This window comes from Pseudophryne corroboree, chromosome 8 (genome assembly GCF_028390025.1).
Source record: "Pseudophryne corroboree isolate aPseCor3 chromosome 8, aPseCor3.hap2, whole genome shotgun sequence".
Taxonomy (NCBI): domain Eukaryota; kingdom Metazoa; phylum Chordata; class Amphibia; order Anura; family Myobatrachidae; genus Pseudophryne; species Pseudophryne corroboree.
The window spans coordinates 126,982,057-127,006,154 of record NC_086451.1 but is presented as its reverse complement, the minus strand read 5'-3'; the positions used below and the strand labels follow the sequence as shown (position 1 = coordinate 127,006,154).

Genomic DNA, 24,098 nt, shown 5'->3' with positions numbered 1-24,098 from the left:
CATAACTACAGGGGGCATAACTGTGGCCATGCCCCTTCCCTATGAAGCCACGCTCCTTTTTTTTGCCGCGCGCCTATGTTTCACCTAGGGGTGTGTGTGTGTGTGGGGGGGATGGCGCCAAAGGAAACTTTTGCCCTGGGTTCCACAAGGTATAGAGCCGGCCCAGGTGGCCACCCCCCCAATTCAGTACAGGGGAGGGGGGTGCTGAAACATAACTTACTCCAGGCACCATGACACCTTGCTACACCTCTGGGTGTGGACAGCTTAACCATTAGAGCAGGGGTGGGGAACCTTTGGTCCTCCAGCTGTTGTTGAACTACACATACCAGCACGCACTGCGACAATTTTGCTATTTGACCATGTTAAAACTGTTGCAGGGCATGCTGGGAACTGTAGTAAAACAACAGCTGGAGGAGCACAGGTTCCCCATCCCTGCTTTAGAGTGTGTATGGTCTGGGACCCTTTATAAATATGAAGTATATACTGTATAGTAAATATTGGCAGTCCATGTGTGATAATGTACCAGTTTAATAGCAGCAAAGCACTGTGGAAAATACAACAAAGTCTTGTGCAGTATAATGTAACTTATGTGTAATGTATGATTCAAATGCACAGTCTGGATCCTGATCCCAAGAGCATGGGTGGGCCCACAGGTTGTAGGCCAACTGGGGGGTTTCAACTGTGTCCCTGTGGGCCAGTTCAACCCTGCCCCTAAGCAGAAGTCTGATTGACAGGCTGCAGCTGTTTTGTGGTGGAGTCAGCACTGGGTAGCATTCCCAAAACTGGGAGCATGTCTTCCCCATTTCCCGGGAGTGCAGAGGCCAGTGCTTGCATCCTTAAGGCCCATACACACTAGATTAGAAAGTAAAAGATCTCGCTCAGAAGGGCCAATCTAAGCGAGATCTGTTACAGTCTTGTCCAGTGTGTGCACTCAATGTCATTAACGCTGCGCGCTGCCGTGCATTGTTAATGACCCCCTACCTCATCTGAACATGTACAGATGAAGGATGTCCTCGTTATCGACAGCCATGCTGCAGATGCAGCATGGGCATCGTTCCCCCCGCTGCCCTCCCGCTGTTGCTCCCTTCCCCACTGGCATCGGCAAGTGTGTATGCCGACACCCGCAGGGTCCCCATCGCTGCCAATATTGGCATCGGTGGGAGTCTTTTAGTTGTGAATGGGCCTTTAGATGCAGATTTACTGGCCTCAGCAAACAATATGAATAGCCTTACTCATGGTCATAAATAATTTGTGGTTAATTGAATTGAGCCCTAAATCTAGTGATACGTGATTGTTAAACTGACAGATTGTCCTCTAGTGAAAATTATCTCCAAAATGCAATTTTGCCAAAAAATCCTACAATCTTGCTGTGATCCAGCATAAAACTAGACATTGGAAAATATATATAGTGCAATGTTATGGTAAAACATCTCTAGAAAGAAACATAAATCGATTCTACCCATACCACAAATAAATGTTTTCAGGCCTACAGTATCTGATCTAATTCTTCCAAACCCAACTCTCCAGCTCCTCTAGTGTGGTAGGTAGTAAAAAGTAATTAGGGACTTTGTTTTTCCAGAGACCTGCTGCTTACTACTGCACTAGAAGATCTGTTCTGTGGAGAATACTGGATTTATCAGATAAGGCTTTTATACTCATTTATTTCAGGCTGGTGCAACACTTGATTTGTGTTAAAAGATGTTTGAAATGTTATCACACTATAGTTGCCTATTTCCTCTAATACATGGATTTTTACCTATGGATTCTCGGGGGAGAGGCAGAACCATTTTGAACAATTTAGTTGGAAGAATTTCCTGCTTTATATCAGATCAGACAAAAACATCTATTTGTGGTACGAGTTTCTGAGTTACTTCATTGCTTGTTTTTGCACTAGAGGTGCCTGTATTGTGCCTGTTTCTTTCTAATGTATATAACAACATGTATTTCATGGGGCAGATTCAATAAGGAAGCCACTGGAATGAGTCCCAATGGATTCTGCGCATTAAGTGTAGAAGACGCAGATTCTGCATGTAGCCTATAGAGCGGCAAACAGAATCCGCCTACTTTAATGCACAGAGAATTCTGCACCTTTGACAGCTCATGGCTAATTGAATCTAAATGAATCTGCCTCTATGTATCAGTGTTTTATAGTTAATATAAAACACATTTGTCTATAAATAGTATGTCATGTACAGTAGACGTCTCTTTTCGGTTAGATTATAGAATGCGGATGGAACTGGCCTCAATATGTGACAGATGTTCATATATATATTTAATTAGAATGGAAAGTGGGCAAACACCTTCTGACAAAGCAGACTGCCTTTGAAAATAAAACTTCTCTTGAACATTCATGAAACTGTTGAATCAGGTAATTCTGCTAGCCTGATCATAAACTGAACACAATGATTTAGGCTTCTCTGTAAGAGGAATGCTTTTTGCTTACTGCAAAGGAAAGAAAAGAAATTCCTGGAAGGTGCTACTGGGTGAAAACTAACAAATCACACATCCAGAAACTCTTGATTACTTCCAGCGATTTGAATTTCTTCTGTCAAGTTACTCTTTCCATTTTCACTTGCTATTTCGTTACAAGTGGCTGATATAATTTTTAGATAATTCCTTTCCACATATAATTCCTTTTCTCAGAAATTCATTCTTATTGTGAGTAGGTGTCACAAATCGTTATTTTAAGTAAAGCAGACATCTGTTGCATCTCTAAGTTATTGTTCCAATATGTTTAATGTCACACTTTTGCATGCTATGGTTGTAACTAAGTTGTACATATATACAATTGTTCTACATGTCAAGTATGTTTCTGACACATTTAGCAAACAGTAATAGACTAGAAAAGGAAGACTAGGCAGCTATAACACACACTGCTACTGTATGCATTGAGTTGTCAAAGTCAGAAAAATGTCTCTATGCACGTTGCCATATTTGCACCGCACACTGGTCCGTGCTGCGCATGCGTACGCTCTCCCGTGAAGGCGCATACCCGCAATAGCGTGCACTCGCAGGCGCGGTATGCGTATTTACGGTAGAGTTTATGTAGTCGTAGCGTGCGACTCATTCGTTACATATTTTCACAATTAATGTAGTTTATAGATCATGATCCCTTTGATAGTTTCTGAAAGTTTGGTTAATATAGAAGGTCCCTGAGCTAAGGAATCCCTCTTTGTATCGTACGAAGGGTCTAACAGGAATCATACAGCAGTGTTTGGTACCCATCGGAAGAGTATTTAATTAGCAATATTCCGGTGTTGGTTTGGAGCGTATTAATCGCTCGTGCGAATAGTTATGGACATAAGAAGTTTATGTCCATTTCTACTATTTACTCATACTCAGGTATGCGGCGGGAAACCTAGTTCCCCACCCACCTGAGCTGTTTGAAATCGTCACAGCCCACCTGTATGAATCAACCTATGACCTTTTGTTATGATGCAGGGCCGAATTCCGACGTCCAATGGACAATGGGATTGTAGGGACTGTAGGATTGCATTGTGTGTGGGGCATAAATAGGCAGGCCGACCACATCCAGCGCTCACTCTTCAACGGTTCTCATTGCTGAAAATCGGGTGCTTGATGTCCAGGCGCATGCGATCGTTTACCCTTGTGCGTAAGTTTCTCTCCGTTATCATTGTCTTTCTGTGAGCCAATTTCTCTCATCTCTCTCCGTCTCTCTCTCTCTCTTTCCCTTCTCTTTCTCTCGTATCTCCCCTAGACTAGTATTGTATTGTATTAGATAGTATTGTATTTTGGTTAGGAAGTCTCTGTTATATTGTAGTGTATCATTTGTACTGTTATCCCCTTTTTACAAGTATACTAGATATAATACAGTTAATAGGCTTTGGAACCTAAACCAGTATCTGTGTATTTTCTATAGTGTTAAGTGTTCACTTGAGCGTCGGTGACGCTCAAGCAGCTTTGTAGTTAGTCAGGTTACACAAGGTTGCACTTACACCCTGTATTCACATTAAGGTATTCTGTGTATTTCTTTGGTATAAGGTTTAGACATAAAGGTATAGCGTTGTGAGCGTCTGCGCCGCTGGTGATCTCCTCGTGGTCTCGAGCGTCCGCTACGCCATAGCGAATCATTACTCTAGTCATAGCCAATAACGTGTCCTGTGATCGCTGGGCCGTGAGCGAACGTGACGCTTGAGCGTCTCGCCTACGGCTGAACGATCGTTACGCAACTAGCGTACCATTACGGTACTTCTTAAGTAAACAGCGTACAGTGTTCTTAGCTTCATAAAGGGTTGTTTATACGACAAGGGAATTTAGCATTGTCAATTGGGGACTCGTCCTATCCTTCTCATATCTGCACTAGGTAGATCAGCAGACATTATCCATCAGCAAAGGGCGGGATCATATTCCTTGCAGTGCTGATTGGATAAGCGTCTGCTTCGCTTAGATAAAGAGTGCTGAAGGAATCCGGGAACCGGAAGTAAGAACAAAACGCTTGTGTCTTTTAAAACTGTTTTATTTCTCTTCTGTCTTGCGTATACACGCACGCATACATTTATCTGCATTTCTTTTTCAAATTTCGTATATCACTATTCCTGTTTGCCAAGTTTTATAGTTGATAGAAAGTGCAAAAAGAGATTTGCTGTTATTTCATAGTAGAGGTAATAGTTAAAGTATAGACCAACACACGGCTTGTCTGGGAGATAAGACAGTCAGTGTGGTGTGCGGTAGATGATCAGGGATCACCTACATTGATAAAGGTAGAAATTGTGTTACGGTGGATCTTTGTTTTGCGTACACGTGTCCCTAACAAAAGACTTGCGTACGCAATCCAAACGGCAGACGCACGCAGCGTACATTACGCAACGTAGCATCTGGTTACGCCCACGTAGCTCAAGTCACGAAAAGTTGAATTAGCGCAAAGCGATAATTAGCGCAAAGGCGATAAGTAACGCACAGCGGTAAATAACGCGAAGCGGTAAATAACGCAAATCTATTTTTGGAAAATCTGAAATTTAGTTTAACAGATCCTGCTCCTAATTAGTAACACTGTTGGACTGAAGACAATTTCTGCGCAGAAATAGATATAGAAACAAAAGTGTACATGTGTTGAGTGAGTGTGGTTTTGTGTACAAAAGTTTATATAACTTTAAGGTGGAACCAAAAGGAAAGTCGGGTACTCGTCAAGGGACACACGTGTAAGTGACATATACGGTGGCTAGGGAGGCATCCCTGGTTAAATAATATTTGAGCATTAGAGTATAGCGGACCATAAGGTAACAAGACCAGGAGGTCATTAACAGAAGGTAACAAGACCAGGAGGTCGTAAGGTACTAAAGAGGTCCGCTATAAAAGTCCAGTGGCACAACGCCTGGGGTGTTGGTGCAGAACCCATATAGGCCATAAGCTCTTGCTGAAGGAATCGCGGCCGGAAACATCGATTCCATTGATCTTTCAGTACATGACAAGTAGTGCTTGTGTACTGAACGATTGGACCACACGTAATTGTGTGCAGTAGTTAGTAATCTGACCTAATACCATTAGAGTAAAGTGGTCACAAACGCTATCTGTACATTCTGACGTGATTTGTGTAATTTTTTATTTTTGGAAGGGAAGTTCGCTGGTCACTCAGGAACTATCTAACAACCCCACCTTTACTGGAAAGAGTAAGTGTCCTGCGGGTAACCCTCATATGTTCCAGTAAACTGAAGGTTCCATAGGGGCCCTGTATCGAGTACGCCAGCACCATATCGGTGTGATCAGGTCGTATTGGTCGAGGTGGGCGAGTGAGTGGGGTACTCGGTAAACCGCCACCGCCGGCCTACTGTGGAGTAATTTGGTTGTCTGTAAAGGCTTGCTGAAAACCTTGATACAGAAATCCAAGGAGGACTAAGCAACACCTGCAGACTATGGGGGCCAGTTGCTCAGGTAGGGGGCGATCAACCCTGGTTCAGGTTGATTCTGTGAACCGACCAGTTGGGTCGGCACGATATGTAATGTGTGAAAAATATGGAAGTCACACCGAATCTTTATGTGATGAATGGGAGAGAATGACTGTACAAGACAGGGACAAATTCCCAAGAATAGGTAGCTTCAGTCCAGACGTGTTACAAAATTTAAGGAGGAGGATATGTCTCGTAAAATCAACAAAGAGACGAATTCAGCATCATGATTACTTACAGTTATGGCACCAGGAAGGTGAGATACAGAGAGGTTTGGCTCTGGCGGCGGGATCTGGGGCAGTCAGGAAGCTGATAGCCACAGCTCCACCTCCACCATACATTGCAGGAGAGAAGCTGATTACGGAGAGAAACGCACTGGGTTGTAAAACACAAACTCTTAGTAACCCTGTAAATGTTAATGATGTTAACCAAATAACTCATGCAAGTATTAACCCGTGCAAGATGTACCCTGTTTTGAACCTTCCTCAGGAGTGTGATCAAGAAGAAGATTCAGCAACAATTTCAGCGCTCTCTCTAGCGGCCACCATATCAGAAACCACAGTAGGAACTGCACCACCCACGAGATTAGTTAAGGCCCCTAGCGGAGGGATAGGTGAGGTCGTGTCAACGGGTAAGTACGGCACCATGCATTACACTGAAACAATTGTACCACAACAAGTTGTAGAATCTACGCAGAATGAGGCTGTTAGAATTGCTCCTGTAAAGGTGATAGTAGTTCCCAATGGGAAAACAGATGCATCAGGAGCCACACCCGTCAGGAACATTGCCATGTATTGCCCGTTCACTAGAATGGAATTGAGGACCATAGTGTCTGAATTCCCAGACCCCAGAAAAGATTTAGTGGCAAGCCAAAAATACATCAGGGATCTAGGAAACACTTTAGAGCCCAATAATAAGGATTGGCAGATAGTGCTAAGAGCTTGCTTACCTTCCAATGTCGACTCAGTTAAATTCTTGGCTGATTGTGGACTAGATAAAGATGTACCGCTTACAGATGTGTACGACCAGGATAATGTAAGAAGGATAAATTTACAGCTAAAGGAGTATTTCCCAGCCGTTGTTAAATGGAATAAAATATTTTCCATTAAGCAAAAGGAGTCCGAAACGGCAGCAGAATATTTCCACCGGGCACTATCAGAAATGGCAAAATACACTGGTATAGAAGACATTAAGACCAACCCAAACCATCGAGAAGTAGCAGTATCTGTACTGATGGATGGTTTGAAAGAAACATTAAAAGCTAGGGTACAGACCACACAACCATGTTGGCGAGGTCTGTCAGTGTCCACCTTGAGAGAGGCTGCTGTTGATCACGACAAAAACATCACTAGACACAGGGAGTCGCAAAGTGATAAGTTGATGTCCGTAAGTATACAGGCGCTGACCACAAGGCAGCCTGCGTATGTACCACCGAATCCTGTGGGTAAGGCAAGTGTAATAACATGTTTTTCTTGTAACAGACCGGGACACTTTGCACGAGAATGTAGAACAAAGAATGTACAAAGATCTTTTCAACCCCCTAGACAACAACACAACACACGACATTGGGAGCAGGGTCCACAGAGGCGGAGTTTTGAGCCACATACAGGGGAAACAAAAAGATATCCCCCGAACAGAGACTGGCAGGCCTCTGGTAGTTCCCAGCTAACTCCCCCACAAGTAGTTGCTGCCAATGGGATTCAGGGAGGTCAGCATACCCAATAGGGGTGTGGCCACACCTGTAATCTGCAGCCAGTTAAATTGATTGCCAGTCTTGGAAGCGAACCAGAGATTGCAATCAATGTAGCTGGTAAAACTTTAAACTTTCTTGTAGACACAGGGGCGGCCAAGTCAGTGATAAATTCGACAGTGGGCATGAGAACCACTGGTAGGACAATTCCAGCCATGGGAGTAACAGGAGTAGTCCAGCACTACCCTGTTAGCAAACCAGCCGAGATTACAATAGGGCCTTTGCATACCAAGCATTCCTTTTTGCTGGCTGCATCGGCACCAACTAATCTCCTGGGGAGAGACTTACTATGTAAAATGGGTTGCGTCATTTATTGTACTCCTGAAGGTGTATTCTTGGACATTCCTGAGAATCACGCTCAGGAGGTACGAGACATGTTAGACTCCCCATCAAAATTAATGTCACATTCCATTATGACAAATAGGAATCCATCCCAAGTAGAAGAGATGACATCTCAGATACCAGAGTCACTTTGGACAAAAGATGGACAGGACACTGGATTAATGGCAAACGTAGCTCCAGTAGTTGTACAAGTAAAAGATGGTAGGATAGCTCCAAAAATCCCACAGTATCCTCTGAAGCCAGAGGTGGAGTTAGGAGTTTTCCCAGTAATAGAACGCTTGCTGCAACAGGGCATTCTGGTAAGAACGTCCAGCACAGCCAATAGTCCCATCTTCCCTGTTAAAAAGAGTGGGGGGAGGGGTTACAGGCTAGTGCAGGATCTAAGGGGGATTAACAAAATAGTTGAGAGTCAGTTCCCCGTAGTGCCTAATCCAGCTGTCATCCTAATGCAAATTCCTCCCACTGCCAAATTTTTCACTGTTATTGACCTCTGCTCCGCTTTCTTTTCGGTACCTCTGCACCCTGACAGCCAATATTTGTTTGCATTCACATACAGAGGAGTCCAATACACGTGGACTCGGTTACCCCAAGGTTTCATAGATAGTCCAAGTATATTTTCTCAGGCTTTGCATGATTGTTTACAGTCTTTCCAACCAGACAGTGGATCAGTATTGATACAGTATGTGGACGATTTATCACTGTGTTCAGATTCACTGGAAACATCTCTGAAGGATACGAAACAGCTCCTGTTTCATCTTTCAGACACAGGTCACAAGGTTTCCAAAGACAAGTTACAATTATGCCAAACTAAGGTAAAATATTTGGGACACTGTCTAACACAAGGACTGAGACACCTGACCGCTGATAGAATCCAAGCCATTAGAGACATGACACTGCCACAAACCCAGCAACAGATCAGGACGTTTTTAGGAATGTGTGGGTATTGCCGTAACTGGATCCCAGGGTTTTCCATATTGGCGTTACCTTTGCAGGAAATGGTCTCTTCAAACAAACCTGACCGGATTTCGCATACAGACGAATCCGAAACAGCATTTGAGAGACTCAAACAGTGCCTAACGCAGGCACCAGCACTAGGTATGCCAGACTATGGGAAACCCTTTGAACTATACGGAACAGAAAGTGCTGGGTGCGCAGCAGGTGTACTAACCCAAAAACACGGTGACGCCAGCAGGCCAGTCGCATACTACAGCGCCCAGCTAGACACGGTAGCGCGATCCCTCCCCACATGCTTGCGTAGCGTTGCGGCGATAGCATTGCTAGTGACGAAAAGCGAAGATGTCGTGCTAGGCCACAACCTCACAATCCATACACCACATGCGGTATCTGCCTTATTGAATTCTGCCCAAACCAGACACGTCTCATCAGCAAGGTTTACAAGATGGGAATTGGCATTAATGGCCCCAGTAAACATCACCATAAGGAGATGCAGTGCATTAAATCCTGCAACATTTCTCCCAGGTGTGCCTGGTCAGGCACAAAGGGTGGAAGGTGAGAGTGATGGGGAAGGAGGATTTAATGCAAAGGGAGGTACACATGATTGTATGGAATATTTGACCCAAAATTTTACCGCAAGGCCTGACATCAGTGACAATCCACTGGAAGATGCAGAACTAACGTTCTACACGGACGGTAGTTGTCATAGACAGTCAGACTCGGGAGACTTGTGTACTGGATACGCAGTCGTAGATGACCAAGGCACCATAGAAGCGGAACCGCTAGGCCCACCTCACTCAGCCCAGGTTGCTGAACTGGTCGCCCTAACCAGAGCATGTGAATTGGCTAAGGGTAAGTCAGCCAATATCTACACCGATTCTAGATACGCCTTCGGGGTAGTACATGATTTCGGAGCCCTATGGCGGCTCAGAAATTTCATGACGGCGGCTGGTACACCGATAGCGCATGCAGCTCACATAAAAAGGCTTCTAACAGCGATACAGGAACCCGACAGAGTGGCTGTTATCAAATGTAAAGCACATACATATAGCCAAGACCCAGTATCCCTTGGTAACAGCCGAGCAGACGAAGCCGCAAAGCTTGCAGCTGCTACCCCCATACAGACAGACACCACACAACTGATGGTATTTAATACCATCAACACACAAAAGTTGTGTGAGATGCAGAATTTGTGTTCCACACAGGAAAGAGCAGTCTGGAAGGCAAAGGGATATGGCCAGGAGTCCTCAGGGCTCTGGACGGATGGACATGGTAAACCAGTTGCCCCCAGGGCATACCTTCCATGTCTGGCTGAAGCAGCTCACGGGCTGACTCATCTAGGCAAGGAGGGGATGTGCAAATTGGTAAGAGCATACTGGTGCGCCCCAGGATTCTCCTCTCATGCGAGTAAAAGAGCAATGTCATGCCTTACCTGTCTGAGAAAGAATATTGGAAAAGCAATACCTACAGAACCATCCCATATCCCACCTGCCGGCGGCCCTTTCCAGGTAATACAAATTGACTTCATTCAATTACCCCCATGTCGAAATTTGAAATATGTACTTGTTTGTATAGATGTTTTCTCGAATTGGGTCGAAGCTTTCCCAGCAGCTACAAATACCGCTATGTTTACAGCTAAGAAAATTGTGCAGGAATTTGTATGTAGATATGGTATCCCTAGAATCATTGAAAGTGATAGGGGTACCCATTTTACAGGTGATGTCTTTCAAGGAATGTGTAAGTTGATGGGAATTGATAGCAAGCTGCACACTCCGTACCGTCCACAGGCGAGCGCGAAGGTCGAAAGAGTGAACAGCACTATTAAAAATAAATTGAGTAAAGTAATGGCAGAGACAGGATTGACGTGGCCAGAAGCTTTACCCATTGTTTTGTATAGCATCAGAACCACTCCCAGGTCCCCTCTTAATCTGTCTCCTTTTGAAATCTTGTTTGGTCGACAACCGCATGTCATGATTAACCCTCAGGATGATTTGAAATGTAACAATGAAGTAACTGTAAAGTACTTGATTAACATGAGTAAGCAGTTGAGGAATCAAAATGATAATCTGAAGTTGATGATTCCTGATTTACCAGATAGTAATTGTCATGACATTGAACCTGGGGATTATGTAATGATACGAAATTTTCTACGCTCAGGTTGTCTTATTGATAGATGGGAAGGACCATACCAGGTCTTATTGACTAGCACCACAGCATTGAAGGTGGCTGAGAGAGAGACTTGGGTCCATTCATCCCACTGCAAAAAGGTTGCTGATCCAGAGAAGTCCCGTGATAAGGAACAGACGGTAGAGGTTGTATCACTGGAGTGTCTGTTCCAGGAGGACTGAGGCGGCACCTGAGCCTTGAAGACCGAAAGCAGTTGTCGACTCCCTTCTCCCTTTTATTGTTTTTCCCCACTTCCCATCCCCTCTTCCTTGAAATTTCTTTTTCCCCCTTCTCATTCTTCTCTATTTCCTCCTCAAAGATGGACTTGCCCCAAGAGACTGTGATCCGGATTTTGATGTTAACCATGATGTTGACCAGAGCAGTCTGTTCCGGCGAGAGTACCATAGAGGTCGAGAGAGGTTCTGGAATGGGTTCCGATTATGATGATGGAGGCGTAGTTTTCCAAGATCAACCAAACCAACAAGCAAAGGCGAGTATCAGAAAACGATCCGATAGAAGAAATTGTGATGGATTGTTAGCTGAAGAAAATTGTATCTGTAGGCTCTGTGATAATCTGGTTGAAGATGGATGCATAAAGAAATGCCAATCTAGTTTTAATATCCATATAGACCGGCATCCATTGAGTGACTATCACTCCTTAGTGGGTAACGTGTTAAACCAAACAGATTGTTGGGTATGCTCTCAAGTACCTCAGGGTCACAGCAAATCAGGGCTAGTACCATTTCCTTTAACGTTAGGGGAGGTACTTGAGCTAAGTGGTGGGAGACCGGTGGACCGGAGGTTTAATATCTCCAGCCCTCCTAGTTTGAAGCTCCACCAATACCATGTGGATAGGTCCCTCTTATGTTTCAATATCTCCAATCCCAGAAAACCGGGAAATTGGGAAGTGTCATGGAGCAACCTTACCATGACCTTTTCACACAGAGCAGATAGAATGCCTACAGATACAGAGCTGGTACGCCACATAGCCAGTAGAGGAAAATCTTTTCGGTATCGATATACCTTAGGAAATAGGATTACTAGAGTTGGAGAGGTATCACCAGGATACTGTGCACATATCGTACAAACTGATACGTGCATTAAGCAGATGGAAGAATTAGGGTCAGGAGATTTCACCTGGAAGGTTTGTAACATGATCATGTCCTTCTCCGTCCCATATGTTCTCCCCGATGACGCATATTTCATATGCGGGAGAAAGGCGTACAAGTGGCTTGCCCCAAACTCTGAAGGATTGTGTTATATTGGAAAAGTATTGCCTGAAGTGATGACTGTTACACATGACAAAATGAAGGACATACACCGTGGTGCCCAAGCTCCTTATACTCACACTCATTACGAGCACCGAGTTAAAAGACAACTGTCAGAAAGGTTAGAGCATCCGGCCTCTGATCTTATCCATGAATCCACCGGGATTCAGGTTCTGGTAGCGTTAGATTTCACTCGTACCGCTCGGGGAGTGATGAATTATAGATACATTTCCGCACTCGCCAATTTGTTAGATAATATCACTGAAATGTATGATGACACGTTTAGATACACTGGAAGAGAGCTTCAAGCTTATAAAACAGAACTAGTTCAGCATAGGATGGTTCTTAATTATCTTACAGCAGTAACAGGCGGATATTGTGTTACATTAGCAACACAGTACGGCATAAAGTGTTGCACGTATATCACAAATAGCACCGAGGATCCGGTAGAGGTCATAGACCAAAAGATGGATGATATTCTCCAATTGAAGTGGGAATTTCGTCGAAAACACAATCTCACCCTTGCTGCTGTAGGTAATGAGCTGACTGGTTGGGTGTCATGGTTGAACCCGCGAAATTGGTTCTCCGGTTTGGGGGACTGGGCTCAAGGAGTCATAATGGATGTTGGAAAGTTTCTACTATGTATCTTGGGTGTCGTTATATCGATTGGATTGATATTTAGATGCGGGCAGGCTTTAATGAGGTGCAAACAAAGTACAAAAGTGATGAGCTTGAGGAGTGAGGAAACCGTAATTAACCTGGATTTGATTTATGACCCAATGATAGAAACCAGGATGTGATGAAAATGCGATTATACGGTCCGTTTCTTTCACCTGTTTTTCTGCTTTTCTCCAAGATACAAAGACCCCCTTGGACGAGGAAGCTGACGAGACGAGATGTATACAGACAACGGATTGACCAAAGAAGAAGATTTGACAACTTTAAATATGGACACTTGATGAACTTTGCCATGGATCCCCAGTTTCCCTAGTACTTTTAAACTCACGCTAGCCCAACTTTTTTTGTAAATCTAATGGCTCAGACAAAGCTATTTGCTCATGCCCAAGGAGCAATACAGCGCAAAGAAGACGACTCTCAACAGATACCGAACACAACTTCGACGACAGATGTACATTTCCCTGACATAGAATATCATTGCATTTTCCATAAGTGTTCTTTATCTTCATCTCTACAACCCTCAGGTAATGACACACATAGACGATAGGGAATACAGGCACAGATATCAGCAACCACATACCTCCCCCATTCATGTATCATCAACTAAAATGTGCTCCCCATTTTGTTCAAAATCCGAAAAGAGCTCGGTAAAGTTTGACAGCCCATCCACAGACCTGTACCACAGGATAAGAAGGAATTCAAATGTATACTTCGCAATACCTCGAAGCTTGATTTACAACACGTACGGCACGATGATACATGACCCCCCAAACATGGATTCATACACACATGCTTCTGCTATCTCACTAGGTCATACCCTCTTCACACCTTCTCCTCTCTCCTCCCTTACCCAACCATGGAAATCAATTAACCCCTGACTTGCATTTTTCTCCTTAAATGTTTTGTGGCAGTTATTATTGACTGCCAAAGGGTGGACTGTCAAAGTCAGAAAAATGTCTCTATGCACGTTGCCATATTTGCACCGCACACTGGTCCGTGCTGCGCATGCGTACGCTCTCCCGTGAAGGCGCATACCCGCAATAGCGTGCACTCGCAGGCGCGGTATGCGTATTTACGGTAGAGTTTATGTAGTCGTAGCGTGCGACTCATTCGTTACATATTTTCACAATTAATGTAGTTTATAGATCATGATCCCTTTGATAGTTTCTGAAAGTTTGGTTAATATAGAAGGTCCCTGAGCTAAGGAATCCCTCTTTGTATCGTACGAAGGGTCTAACAGGAATCATACAGCAGTGTTTGGTACCCATCGGAAGAGTATTTAATTAGCAATATTCCGGTGTTGGTTTGGAGCGTATTAATCGCTCGTGCGAATAGTTATGGACATAAGAAGTTTATGTCCATTTCTACTATTTACTCATACTCAGGTATGCGGCGGGAAACCTAGTTCCCCACCCACCTGAGCTGTTTGAAATCGTCACAGCCCACCTGTATGAATCAACCTATGACCTTTTGTTATGATGCAGGGCCGAATTCCGACGTCCAATGGACAATGGGATTGTAGGGACTGTAGGATTGCATTGTGTGTGGGGCATAAATAGGCAGGCCGACCACATCCAGCGCTCACTCTTCAACGGTTCTCATTGCTGAAAATCGGGTGCTGGATGTCCAGGCGCATGCGATCGTTTACCCTTGTGCGTAAGTTTCTCTCCGTTATCATTGTCTTTCTGTGAGCCAATTTCTCTCATCTCTCTCCGTCTCTCTCTCTCTCTTTCCCTTCTCTTTCTCTCGTATCTCCCCTAGACTAGTATTGTATTGTATTAGATAGTATTGTATTTTGGTTAGGAAGTCTCTGTTATATTGTAGTGTATCATTTGTACTGTTATCCCCTTTTTACAAGTATACTAGATATAATACAGTTAATAGGCTTTGGAACCTAAACCAGTATCTGTGTATTTTCTATAGTGTTAAGTGTTCACTTGAGCGTCGGTGACGCTCAAGCAGCTTTGTAGTTAGTCAGGTTACACAAGGTTGCACTTACACCCTGTATTCACATTAAGGTATTCTGTGTATTTCTTTGGTATAAGGTTTAGACATAAAGGTATAGCGTTGTGAGCGTCTGCGCCGCTGGTGATCTCCTCGTGGTCTCGAGCGTCCGCTACGCCATAGCGAATCATTACTCTAGTCATAGCCAATAACGTGTCCTGTGATCGCTGGGCCATGAGCGAACGTGACGCTTGAGCGTCTCGCCTACGGCTGAACGATCGTTACGCAACTAGCGTACCATTACGGTACTTCTTAAGTAAACAGCGTACAGTGTTCTTAGCTTCATAAAGGGTTGTTTATACGACAAGGGAATTTAGCATTGTCAGAGTTTACAAAGCATTTTCAAGATATGTGGACAGATCAGCTGTTTAAATAAAGTTAATACTGCTTTTCATTCCTTAGTAGGCATTTGTATAAATTGATCCAATTTATATAAAGTGTTCTCTAGAGCAGTAGTAAAGTGGATTAGAATGTGTGTACAAATGAAACGATGCAAGTGCTATGTTTTAAAGACTTTTACTAAGCTAAAATTTTAATACTATTCCATCAACCATTAAACTCATTCATTTAAGGGTTTATTTACTAATAGTGATATAAAAAAGCTGTTGTTTCTCAGATGTTCTGGTCACAGGATTTAAAAGGGCAATAATATTAAGTGCAAAATACTCTTAGTTTGCACTTAATATTACTGTCCTCTAAATCCCACATCCAGAATCTTTGACAAGTACCGCAAATGTACCCCACAGTTTTGCTATAAATAAATTGACCACCATCGTCCAAAGTCTATTTATCTACTAGAAGTTCAGCAAAATGTGAAATTTGCATATCTAGTGAGTCTTTATCTTTGGGGGAGTTTTACACCACAGAGTACCTGTGTTAATGCAGTAGTTTTACATTGCTGTATTAACTGAAGTATGTACTTGTTTTGATTAATGTGTCATTGTTTGCATTGGTATGATTTATAACTGACTTTCTGGTGCTGTAGAATTTTAGGATACACTACAAATAAGTGATGATGATGATGATGATGATGATGATGATTACGATGACAATGATGATGATGATGATACTTTTTTGTAGTATATACTGTATATTTTACTATACATTGTATTGTACCTTGCAGAGGTAATCTATTTTATATTCATAAAAGGAGAATATTATCGAAATACATAAATCAATAAAGACACACATACTAGAACACTGCCCCAACAGTGGAATTATTAAATGTTCACTTTACCTAAGATTGTGCACTATTTTATGCTCTTAAGTATATTTCATAATAGGAAAGAGGAATGGAGCCCATAATTGGCTAGCTACAGTTCCTCACCAATAATTAGGTCTGACATTCTTGGTTAGAGTAACATTTCTTTTAAGTTATTAGTATCTTTCAATATGCGACAACGGTTTCCTAAGTCATACAAGTTGAATAAAACTGACAATGAGGTACATGATTACAGACTAGTAGAAACAAGTTTACAATGTCACATAAATATATTATTACAGTGTTCAGTTGGCATAATTATGTAAAGAAGACATTATCTTAAAATCTATATGGGATATGGGTGGACACAGTATGCAGGAATAATAGTTGTAGTGTTTTCTAGTGTGCCCTGATTCTGTAAATATTGTTGAGGTGGAAATGGAATTATGTTGAATGGGACTAAATATTTGGGAAGAAGTATAGAGCAGAGTCAAGGGTGACATCTAGATCTCAGAACTTTGGCTGTGGGAAAGATGAAGTGTTACTGAAATATTGAGTTTCAGAAAGCATTGTGATTTCAAGGAGGAAATTACTGACATGAGAGGACAAAGAGAGGTAAAATTGGGACTCAGGGGCCAAAGGAACGGATAAGTTCACAAAAGAAGTGGTGTAGAGGGAGAAGAGAAGGAGGCCAAAGACAGAACCCTGGTGTAACACAACTTAAAAGGGAAGGGGAATGGAGGTGGGTGTAGATATTGAGAACGAGGGGTTGAACAAGTAGGGTGTGAATCCAGAGACACAAGCCTTGATGGAGTAGAGAGTTTGCAGGAGGTGGTGAAGGCAGTTTGGTGTAATGATAAGACCAAAGGTCAGACTGAGTTGATGGGGTGGGGGAAGGGGTGTGTGTGTGAGAAAAGTAGTGAGATATTTGTAGACTAACCAAGGGTGGAGAGGGAGGAAGAGTGAAATTAGTGTTTCTTAAGAATAAGGGAGACCATGGTGTGCTTGAAAGGTATGAAAGGAGAAAAATAAGTTGACCAGTTGGGGAGTATGGGAGCATTCTTCAAATAGAGACCAAAGGATGGGTGTTGGAGGAAGTAAAAGTTGGCAGGTTGAAGATAGAGAGGCAAAGAGAAAGAGGGGGATTGAACCTCAATGATAGGGGAGGAGGAGTACAAGGTTGCCATCTCCAGTGTGGAGACAAGAATTTTAGTTGGAACTTGAGGTCATGGTACAGTAGATAAGGTAAAGTGGATAGGAAAATCAAGAGGACTGAAGAGGAGGGGAGTTAAAGGTAGACAAGAGGCAGCATTGGTTGACTGGGAAGGGATGAGGGTCTTGAATTAGGACTGTTTATCGAGTGAGAAAGCAGAGTTTAGAATGAGTTTGCAACTGAGAAAGTTGACAAGAGAGTGCAATTTTTTCCAGAGATGATCAGCAGAAGTAGAGTTCCTTTGGAGAAAGTGGGTAAAAGTAAAGTACCAGATTTAGGAGGAGAATGTCACAGATTCGTGGAGGAAGCTGAGGCAGTAGAGTTAATGGCTGTAGGTAGGGCATGGTCGATGAGAAAAACGGCAAGGGTCAGAGTAGAAGAGAGTGATAATGGAAAGGTACATCTAGAGTATAGAGAGGAGAAGAAACTGTGGTCATCAAAAGCATTTATCTATATACCACTCAGGGTGGTAGTTGTAGGGCAATAGATAGTGGGGACAGTAATGCTGGAAGAGGTGACAGTCAGAGAGTTAGAGGAGGGAGTTATTGAAGTTGGAGACAGTAAAGAGGTGTGAGAAGACAAAGTAAAGGGAGTCACCATTGATATAAGATGGTGAATTGGTTAGCTAAAAGAGACCAAATATGCTTGAAAGGGAGAAAGGAAGAGGGAGGAAGAGTCAAATGAGGGCTGTAGGGATTGTCAATCATTTATATTGTCACTCTCTTCCATCCTAAGTGTAATTGGCCAAATTACTATAAGTTTTTACATAAAGCTGTAGTTTGCCAAATGTTTTTGGCAGCTTGGTTATATTGGTCACTTGTTTGTTGTATGTATTATATAACTCATGACAATAATGTGCCATAATTTTACATTCACCTTTTACATTTACAGTATTTTTCTGTGTGTGCTTACATACTGACTAGACTAGACAGGAATTTCTTTGAAAGGAAATCTTATATTCTGATTACATGAATTAACTCTAATATGCAATCATAGTTTTAACAGTTCCAGAAGTGACCCTTCTTATAGGGCATTTGTAAAAGGGATACTCTATTCCCAGACTATTGAAGTAACATTTATACCTTTGTGAAAGGTCTAAAATCACCTATACAATCAGCAACTTAGTGAGCGATACTGTCATTTTAGCTAAACTGGTCCCATCAGATGTGTTTTAGCCTAAAATGGTTGAGTATTCCAATCACCTTAAATCAGATTAAATTCAAGCCTGATGAAAGATAGAGTCAAATGATGACAACATCTTGGCACTACGGGTGAGATCAATGGAGACATAAACCTGCTAGCTTGGTTTCCATGCCAAATGGCCATGTCATTTAATGCTGTCGAAACTGCCAATGTATAAGCATATTTAAACCTTTAGCTGAAATGGACATAACTCTTCTATAATTATTACCGCTCTCGGGTAGCCATAGTCATAACAGTTATGTCCAACTACAGGAAATCGAACAGTCATAGAGCTGTTGTGTTTTCCTTTCCCAGTGAGTGTGAAATATGTTCCCTTTCCATAACTGAGAGGGTGATCTTCTGCTCATCCTGTAACTTTTGCTTCTGGGTTCTACTGAAGAGGCAAGTGTAGGAGCACATTCTGGCTCATTATCAAGAATTCTGTTGTCAATTATGATATTTTCTCCTGGCCCTGGTGAACTTTATTCACCTCTTATTAGTAAAATGATGACCCCTTGGATGTCTAATCACTACCTAAACCAGTAGATGCAACCTACATTATATCAATATGGTGGAGACATATTGAGCTATCTGATAACATGAGAGAGTTTATGGGTAATTTAGTTTACCCTATGGGAATAAAATAGCAACCATTTGGTTATTTTTTCTTTACCTGGGATCATATAAGATCTTTGCTGCTCTCTAGTATCTTACAAAACAACAATACATGTACAATATTGCAAAAATAAGAGTGCTTTGATACAGTATAAATAGAGATTAGAGCAAAGTCAAAAAATTAGACAATAGAATTTTAAATAATGGTATTATGCAGTGTACTGAGTGGAATATTATAGCATGGGCTGAAAAAGAACATAGACCTTATCAATTCCGTTCATTCAAGCAAGTAGGACATTAACAAATGATAAAGTAGCCTTGTGGTTATTGTCTACTTTACATGGACCTTGTGGAGATGATCTCAATGTTTACTACAAGACCCTTGTAATATCAAGCTTAACGTGTATTTGAATATGCTTGGCACAAGATTACATTACAGACCATCTTGGAATATTTGAACAATTATGAATCTACTTTACATTTTTTTCCAAGTTTTGAATAGCACTGCATATGCACTGTGATGTCTAAAAAAGAAATGGTGAAAATGTCATCTTATTATGAACATATTTAAAAAAAAATATGCTGACAAGAAAACTTAATCAGGGTATATGAAAATGATTCCAATAAGATCATGATTTCTGTCTTGGACTGATTGCATGTTAAAATAAATAAAAACATACAGTTTCAACCACAAAAGGTATAGAGTGGATGATAAGGTACTAAAATTATATGGCATGGTACTCTTATCTACTGAACCTGTGCACTTGGAGAAAAATATTTGGGGGATATTCTTCTAAAGCATTTAATTGTGATGACTTGTCAGTTATCCCCCATCCTGTCCAATCAGGTGTCGAAAGTTTTTGTTCCCTATACTGTTCATTTTGAGCAGTGGTTCCCAAGATCGGTATTCAAGGACCAACAACAGTTCACATTTTCCAGGTCTCCTCACAGAGTCACAAGTGAAATAATTAACTCCACCTGTGGATCTTTTAAAATGTGTCACTGAGTAATGAATACACCTGTGCATCTGCTAGATGACCTGAAAAACATGAACTGTTGAGGGTCCTTGAGGACCGAGTTTGGGAACCACTGATTTAGAGCTAAATCTGTGTTCAGTTTCAGACTAACTTCTGTAATGATTGCATCAATGGCTGAGAGGGATTACAGATTGGCATAGCATAGTCTGTGGGAGAAGGGTAGAATTTGGGATGGAATTTAGATGGGACTACCAGGTGGTTTGCAGTAGTAGAGGCTAGGTGTTATAGAAAAATGAATGCATTTTGGTTGAAAGTAAAAATGGGGACCATTCTAGCAATATGTTGAAGATGGAGACAGCCAGGACTCTTAAGGATTGGATGTGAGGTATAAAGCAGAGTGAGGAGTTAAGGGTGAAACCAAGAATCCTGGTATTGGAAACTGATTGTTGTAGAAGGTTTGTCATAAGTAGGTGTGGGACAGAGCTAGATAGGAGGATGCTGTGGTAGTTGAGTAGAAGATGAGACAATGGAACATAAGAGTTGTAGGACAGTGCCAGATAGGAGGAGTTTTGAGTAATTGAGGTAGAAGAAGAGACAATGAACATTTCGGATATGGGACAGAGCCAGATAGGAAGAGGCTGAAATAGTTGAGGCAGAAGATGAGGCAATGGATTAGAGTTAATCTTCACAGTCACGTACTGTAAGTGAGTGCCTTTTGATATGGGCATATGTAGAGGAAAATTATACAAGATACATATGTAATCCTAAATGGAATATTACTCCCTCTGCTTAAGGCCCATGTTCTTAATGGAACCAGAAGCAGAACAGAGATGGTAACAGCAATGACAGTGGAGCTCACTGGGTCCAGCAGATGAACAGAGATGGTAGCATGCTTGATCCTCAAAACAATGTTGCTTTTGTCATAGTCACACTCTTTGGACATGCTGTTTCAGGTACAGCTTACACGCACTTTATGTGGGCTTTATGGTTTATAGTTCTGAGAATAAGATTATGTGGGAGGCTGAGCACAGAGCTGAACTAAAGTGCAGCTACCTCTAAATAACATCTGCCATATGGTTTTCATCACACCAAATTGAACGTTAAGACCTTATAGAAAATTACTCTGGTGGATTCATCATATCCCCATTCCAACACTGCCCCTGGCAAGGATTCACTCCAATCAGCCATTACTGCTCCACACCAATTGAATGTCACCCTTGGACTTTAAAGTTAATTTATAGGTGAATTGTTTTTAATGCTTAATTTGGTTAATAGTTCATTGACCTAAATTAGTTTATGCATTCCTTTTTGCTTTGTCACTCACATTACCCAGCCTGGGAAAAAATATCTCACATTTTTAAAACTTATTTTTGTCAGATGTGAACTGTCTATCTTTCCTTTTTAGCATGCATGTATTTCAAAAGATGTCTTACAATAACAGAATGAAAGGAAAGAGTAGAGCATAATTATTAGGATGCTCATTATGGTTTGTATGGCTCAAACAAGTTTCCTGATCACACTATGGTTTAGTTAGTCTTGGATAGACCGAACCCTTTAAAATGCTATAAAATCACATGTTCTCTTTTTGTTTTATGGGAAAGGAAACTGTAGCTTAAAAGTGATAATGGCATCAACAGATCTAAATATTCAGCACAAAGTACCACAGCCTGCAATGTAGAGGTACTCATTTACTTCAGAGGCTTGAGATAAGCCTCTATAAATGTGATATGTACATTATATTACTGACCCTCAAATTTAGTTGAAGCAGTTGTGAAAAAAAATAGATGCTAAGTGGGGGGTGGGGGTGTATTTATCAAAGCTTAAAGAGAGATAAAATTGTGAGAGATAAAGTAATAGCATAAGGCAGAAGCTGAATGAATGGTACTTTATCTTTCACAATTTTATCTCTCTCTGAGCCTTGATAAATACCCCAAGGATAATTTTCTGCATTTCATTGAGTGGCCAGTCAGTTGTAACAAGGACATTCACAGACACAGAAGCACGGAGACAGAAGCAGAAGTGATGAGTGAATTGAGTGTGATAGTAAATTCTTTTCAGTTTCTGGTCATTGTAAAGTTTGTTGGCAAAATCCTAGAAACACATTATTTGAACAAGTATTTAAATGTAATACAATATGTGTCCATTAAGACAGTCTTTCCACATGATAACTGGTTTTGGACTCCTCGTTGTTAAACTTTGTAGGAAGTTTACATACAGTGGGAATATTGGAAGAAGTTTATTTCAGGACCTTAGCAGCAGGAGAGAAACAGAAGTCACTTAATCACCAAGGTAATTTTTTCCATACTCTAAAAGCACATCAAGTACAGTAGCTGAACACTTTATTTTATTGTAGCAGTTTAGGACCTATGCAAAGTAGCCCCAGGGCTATCAAGTTAATCTCTGAAAAAATAAATGAAACCTCACACATTCACAACAGTGTTGTCATCTAATGGTGCTGAGATATATTAAATTATCAACTACAGAATCATGCAAAACATCAATTAACTTCACAAGTTGTTTCATGTGGTTGACATCATTGTTACTTGGCAAACACAGCAAAAGACATATTTGTACCAAGTAGCTGTAATGAAGAAGGTAAGTACAGAGGCTTTATTCGTAAAATGTCATTCATATCAGCCAGTTGTACTGCAGCCATTCAGCCACTTCACTCCCCAGTGTGACTGATCTTTTATCTAAATGCCAGCCTTGCAAGAGGCATTAGTGCTACCCTCCTGTTTCTGTAAAAGGGCTTCTGCTGAGTCCAGAGCAAAGGAATAATGTCCTTTCTCAAAACTCTCAAACCAATAATTTTAATGAAAGTAATTTCAAAGAGACTTGAAATAAATAGCAGCTATGCCTCGGGTACGGTATATGCAATAAGCTAGCACTGTATAAAAGTGCATCAGTTTACATTTTCCATTGTCTAACTTATAATAACAATGCATTGACTTTTAAAAGATGTACAGCATGAAGAACTGGGCAAAATTCTAATCACATAAAGTTACTGGAAACAAGATAAAAAAAAGAACTTGTAAATATTAAATGATACTTAAAAAAAAAAATAAAGATAGATGCTAGATAACAAATGTATTATGACATTACAATCATTAGATTTTACTTTTTCTAAGGTAAAATATATTCTGTGTATAAATAATTAACAGTGTGTAATAAAAGATGATGCTAATTAAAAAATAACATTGTCTGAATTAAAATGAAGTTACTGTACTTCAATCTGGAAATAGTTTTCATTCAAACATGTGAGGTTGTCTGAAGTGGCTTACCTTGAACACTGCAGTATATCACATCCAAACATGAAGAGCATCCATTGGATGGATGTAGGGAATGAAAGACAGTTTATCTCCTACTGGACTGTCCTCTGGAAAAAGTTTCATACAGGAGTGAGGTGCTTGAATTAGAAGGATGCTTGGTAAGAAGACTGTGAGTGCTGAGCACATGCAGTCAGCTCAAGCTTTATATAGTTAGGCTGCCAGTCCTAGTGCGTCGCTCATTTCTTTGTAATGGGATGCCTCAAGGCAGGCTTTCCTTCTTTATTAAAGGAACAGCTTCTCTTTGGAACTGCATATGCTTTCCAGTGTGGGACAGACATGCAAAAGGTATTTGCAGTTTACCATGTAAGGATACAGCAAATTCAGCTTCACGTAAGACATGTAAATGACTCAGCTGTGGAAAAGTCACACAGAGGAGTAATATATTTCCTTGATTAAATCACTTAGCTATTCTACATCTGTCTAGTCTAATTTTTTTAAAATATTTTTTTTTATTTATTTTTATATCAAATTCCTATAGCCTTTGTTCTTCTCAGCTAGTGATTCACAGCAATTATG

At 41.4% G+C, this 24,098-nt stretch overlaps 1 protein-coding gene across 4 annotated transcripts in view; it reads right to left on the bottom strand.

The window, feature by feature from the left end:
* TNC (tenascin C) overlaps nucleotides 1-23,780 on the bottom strand; it is a 148,115-nt gene extending 124,335 nt beyond the window's left edge. Inside the window, exon 1 of one of the 4 annotated variants that reach the window (XM_063936913.1) lies at nucleotides 23,535-23,780. The gene's annotated coding sequence lies outside the window, so the exon portion shown is untranslated. The remainder of the gene's footprint in view (nucleotides 1-23,534) is intronic. The other 3 variants (XM_063936914.1, XM_063936915.1, XM_063936916.1) reach the window with 3 other exon arrangements.
* Between the last annotated feature and the right edge of the window lie 318 nt (nucleotides 23,781-24,098).